We start from the raw sequence: 6,025 nt of genomic DNA on the forward strand, positions 1-6,025 counted from the left end.
GGAGTTGGGTCAGTGTTGATAAATGGTTAGATAGGTTTATTTTTCACTAGCTTTAGTGTTCTCTTACACAGCTGAGTTACAGAAATATGAAAAAAAAAAAAAAAACTACCAAGTATGTGCAATCACTTAAGTCCTTTATTGAAGAATACAATTCGTTTTTACATCAGAATAAACTGATAAGCTGATGTAGTTAAGATGGTTAGGTAAGGTTACCAGATATGAGTGAGTGGGTGGGTTAGGATGCTGGCTGAAATAATTACCTGTTTCAATCAAGCACTCAGATTCGAGCATAGGTGTGTTGCCTTTAATCCAAAATTTTTTAGTAAATGCAAATTATTCCATGAGATTTACAAAAAAAAAAAAAAAAAAAAAAAAACGTCCTGAGGCATCTCTCTATCCCATGAGCTTTCTTTTACTTGTAAATAGCTACAGGCCTAAGGAAATGGCCTGTACCATGCATATATATATATAAAAAAAATTTAATTACAAAGAAATAACAGTTATTATAATGGGGGAGTAGTGGATGTAGGAATGGCATGAAATATTGGTCAAGGTGGATGGGTTATAGAGAAGCAGAAAAGGTGCAGTTAAACAATGACCGACAAACAGGAAGTAATGAGATAAATATTTAGTGAAGGAGACAAATATCAACCATATAACCAGTTTAGAAGAAAGCTAGGAAAACAGAAGAGTAAACAGTCTTAAAATGTATAAAACAGAAGTGGATGAAAGTACTATACTGTAGAGGTGGAATGATTTCTGGGATAAAAAGAAAGCTTATCTAGCAGACTGGGACAGAAATAATTAATGTACAATGTAACTTAGGAAATCATTGCATACTGCTTCAAGAGAAAGGTAATAATAGAGACTGTGAATCTCAGAGTAGTATAGTTACTGAGCTAAACTGGAAATTTACTAGTGCTGTAATACCTGAAACAGGGAATGAGACAATAATGTAAGGAAAAACTTGCTAGATATATAGAAACTGAATGAACAACTGTTACAGTACACACATCTGATAACCTATATTTTCCAATATGGTCTGGTGGTCATGGCTAGATGATAGGTGTGGAAAGAAACTGCTCAAAAAGAATGGAGTAATGTTACTGCAACCCTCTTGTGTTGGTGCTGCAATGAATGTCACCATTCAACCAGCTTTATCTGTCTATCTATCTATCTATAGCCCGACGCCCTAATCCCGCAAAGGGTGGCCGCAGACAAAACGCCTCCAAGTCGCTCTGTCACCCACCATTTGCCTACCCTCCCCCCAACTCACCCCCCCCTCCCTCATATACCTCTCAACTCCATCCCTCCACCTCATCCTCGGTCTACCTCTCCCTCTCCCTCCCTCCACCTCACCTACATACACCCTCTTAGTCAGTCTTGCATTCTCCATTCTCTTCACATGTCCAAACCACCTCAATGTATTTCTCCTAATCTTCTCAACCACATCCACATCCACCCCACAGCGTTCCTTCACTTCTTCATTCGTCAACCTGTCCCTCCACGTCACTCCACATGCTCCTCTCAAGTAACTCATTTCCACTGCTCTCACTCTTGACTTGTTCCCCTCTTGCAAGGTCCATGCCTCACTTCCATACGTCAGGGTAGGGATCACAATACTATCATGCAGTGACTTCTTAACTTCCATACCCACCTCCCTATTTCTCATCACTGCTTTCAGTGTACCAACAACCTTCCTTCCCTGCTGTACCCTTTCACACACTTCATCCCCCAAAGTTCCATCCTTACTCATCACACTACCCAAGTACTTGAATGCACTCACATTCTCCATATCCTCACCATCCAACCTCACTGCACACTCTGTGACTTCATTCCTCTCAAACACCATAACTTTACTTTTGTTTACATTAACTTTCAGATTCCTCCTCCTACACACTGTCCCAAATTCATTCACCAAACCTTGCAACTCCCATTCATCTTCACTCAACAGTACTGCATCATCAGCAAACAGCAACACCGGAAGCTTCCAAATCTCACCCTCATTCATTAGAGCCAACCCCACATCCACAGCCCTACCCTGCACCTCCTTTACAACCCCATCCATGTATATATTAAACAGCCATGGAGACATCACACAACCCTGTTTCAGTCCCACATTGAGATCAAAGAACTCACTCAGCTCACCATCCACTCGCACCGTAGCCCTAGCTCCCTCGTACATACTCTTCACAGCACTCAACAATTTCCCCTCCACTCCATATATTCTTAATACCTTCCACATACCTTGCCTATCTATTCTCTTATAACCTTTCTCCAAGTCCATGAAGGCAGCTTTATAAAGAAGTAAATTAGTCTCCATGCTAAAAATAAATCTCCAGTAACTCTGTATTTACATCTTGCGACATAATTTAGGAACACATGATGTACTGCTGCATGAGTAGAGGTGCACATAACTTGGATATACTTCTGTATAATTCATGACTAGTGAGTGGCCGGAAACAACATGGAAATCTATGAAGTATGCAATAATACATTCACTCTGCTCGTATGAATTCAGATCTGGATAATCTCAGTGATCATTTCTATGCAAATAACTGCAAAAGGGGGATAAATAATCTGAATTCTTAGTCTAGGCTATATGTACAGTACACTATCTTGCTTGTAAATGCATCCTCTTTATGCGTTCTACCATCATTTGTTACCAGTTCTAGCGCAAATATATTTATGTCCTACATAAAAATAACAGTTTAGAATGGGCTAGCGAAGTGTCTGCTTTATTAAAAAGAAAAAAACATTCAAAAATTTGCGCGCATTTAGTGCTCATGCAGCGCATTCTCGCCCAACCTAGCGACTGCGTGGCATTCAAACGCCTGAACTGCGTTTCGCCAAGACTGACGGTCCAGATTTTTTATAGTAAGGATGACCGACGCTCAGGAACGTCTGACGATTGAACGTCGCCGTTGGACCGCCTGAACTCTTGGTTTTTATAGTACGGCCTAAAGACGCTTTGCCGCTGCACTGAAGAATGGGCAATGCGGCATCTATGCCGTTGCTATTCAGTGGGAATGGTTGCCATATTCCTATGCGACGCGTTGGCTGCATGCCCCCTCTGGTCAAAATGTGTGCCAGTTAATGCCGTTAATTCATAAATAATTATTACGTATATATGATGCCAATACACACATATAGTGGCACATGTTTTTTTACTTCTTGGAAATTGCTAAATTGCATACTGATTGATGAAATGTCGGCCCCTGTCAATAAACACAGATTATTTTATTATGGAGGAGAAACCATAAGATATGGTAATATCAGATCGCCTGGTTACAGTTCTTTGCCCCGCCCAGTAGTGCAGAGGCTGTGCTCAAATGCGTGGCTCGTGTGTGGTCATGACACTGCCCGACAGCGTCTCTGGTCAGAGATTAGTACCTCAAGCAAATGCTTGGCTCTTCTCCCCCGAGATATTCTAGTTTGTTTTGGGGGGCTACAGACAACCGATTATACAAGGTGTCCCGGGAGTTAAGTCAAAAACTTTGGGAAATGATAGAGGAGGAAATTCTAAGGAAAAAATGTTATATGAACATGTGTCCAAATCTCAACCGTTACGGAGCTACATTTACTGATGATCTTATGCGCGAATTGTGAAGACCATTTTCGCCCATAAGGTCATCAGTAATTGTAGCTCTGTAACGGTTGAGATTTGGACACATGTTCATATAACATTTTTTGCTTAGAATTCCCTCATCTGTCATTTCTCAGAGTTTTTTTTATATAACTCCCGGGACACCCTGTATTTTGCGTAGGAAGGACATCACAGACTCAGGAGGTTCAGGCCATGAAACAAAGTCATCAGCGTGTTTCAATTGATCTAGGAGTTAAGAAATTAGTTGCACTACAAATTAAAGCACTGGACTGTGAATATGAAAGGATAATTTTCACACTGTTCAGTCCATATTTCATAGAAGAGTAGAAGCAAAGGATAAAACCCGTCGAAAATTGTACCTTCAAAAAAATGTTGAGCAAAAGAAGCCCCCTTATTGAATTTTTTGCTTGGTTCAAGTGGCTGTGAAGAAGAAATTATGCATATCATAAGAGTAAAGGAGAGAGTCCACGGAATAAACAATAATCCTTATGAAAAGCGTGTCCTGTACATCGACTACAGGCATGTATGTTTAGAACATAAAATCACAAATTAAGATGCGATCGTAAGCTGTTGTTCATTATTATCAAAGGACAGGATAATGCTGGAGGTAGTAAATACATCACAGTCGTGGTGTCATATTATATTTGACGTAATGGCCGTTGCATAATCATTGGTGTTTAGGTAAATGAAGCTGAACATACCTGCCACACCCGAGTCATAGACACACGCACCAAACTGCTCCGAAACGTGGTGAACTACAGCATACGAGTTATAAATATATGTGACAAATTACCCCGGGACACTATGAACTATGGCACTTGAGTCGTAAATACACGAAATAAGTTTCCCAAAGACGACGCTGTGGCTGTGATACACCCTTGACTTTCCTGCATTAACTCATCCACTATACTAGATGTCTTCCGGAATATGAATAGACTCTGCCGCTGGTAACGAGAATGACATTTAAAAATACATCCTGTTTCTGTTCACATTAACTTGTCCCAGACTGTCGTCATTTTGCAGTATATTTCCTGACACAAAGTGGCAAAATAAGACAATACTACAGCTTTATATACTTTCCGAGCACTTCTTCAAGACAGACATCACATCCTGGTGTTGATTTGTTCTTACAGCTTAGCATTCAAGATGGAGAGGTGACAATTTGGGGTAAAGTTAGAATAAAACGAGCATAGTAATGTGGGCTTTAATGGAGACAGTCTATAGCTATTTCATATCAGTAGGCCACACTGAAGCTAAATATTATCTTCAAATGGTTGTAAAAATGAATTTAAATCCTCATTGCACACTCGACATCAGAAGTCCTGTCGTATCTCATGTTTTTCCTGCCAATGACTTTTAAAACCAGCGTGGTTAATCTGCACCAACAGACACTGATTTAATTAACCACAGATCAGTGTTATCAGTGTTGGTTACTGTGGACTCATCACACACTTCAAAATTTGTAGAAAAAAAATAATTATATATATAAAATACGAGGAGACGACAGGACTTTTGATGCCGACAACACTTTAAGCGTTTTTGTGACAAGTATATGAAAATAATATTAAGCTAAACTTTCATTTTTGTGAGTGTTGTAAAGTTCAGTGTGTTGCGTAACCGTTATTTTTTTTTGAGCCATCTTGTATAGTCTGTTTGATTAGGCGTCATTCAATAGATAGAAAAAATTACAGTATATTCTGTTGCACAGAAGACGAAGGCTACAAATACCGGCAGATAATATGTGATATGAGCTGCTGTGTTGGTATGCAGTATTGTGGGTTTATAATTTACAACATATTTTACAATAATCCTCGCCTATAAAACTTTCAGGACGATTTCTCTGTACTGCATGATTGTTCAAACTTTTTGTCCTTCCACCATTAATTTCTTGCTCTGGTTACTAAGATGGAGCTTTGTATTTGTATCCCGTAAAACACTAAGCAGTATCGTAAGGAACGTTACGTCTGTACCTGCTTGTCCTTAGCTTTTCTTGCATGCTCCGGGGGAATTTTTAATGTATATGTGCTGATATTTAAACAAAATTTACATGTTACTTAGATGGATAGACATACAGATAGTTATAGATATGGATACAAGTGCTCGTGGGCACTTCGGGCCCCTCGCACTTGCTCCTGCGGAGGGCTCTCGCGTTTATGTGCTGTTCTAGTGTAACGTTGTCACTTGGATTGTTTGCAGCTAACCAAATGATCGTGTTATTTGCAGCTTTGGGAGTGAAACCCACGTTTATTTTCGTTCTACCCCTGGGCAAAAATTTTTACGGAGATCGTATGCCGGGCTTCGAGAGCAGCGTTTTTTGGTCAAAATGTGATCGCTTATTAAATATAATAAAAGTTTTTCAATCGTGATAGGACCAAGTTTTTTCACATCAGCGAATTTTTTGCGATTTTTGTGCCAATT

This window comes from Coenobita brevimanus, chromosome 7 (assembly GCF_032717465.1).
Source record: "Coenobita brevimanus isolate Jiangsu-jjx chromosome 7, ASM3271746v2, whole genome shotgun sequence".
Classification (NCBI taxonomy): Eukaryota; Metazoa; Arthropoda; class Malacostraca; order Decapoda; family Coenobitidae; genus Coenobita; species Coenobita brevimanus.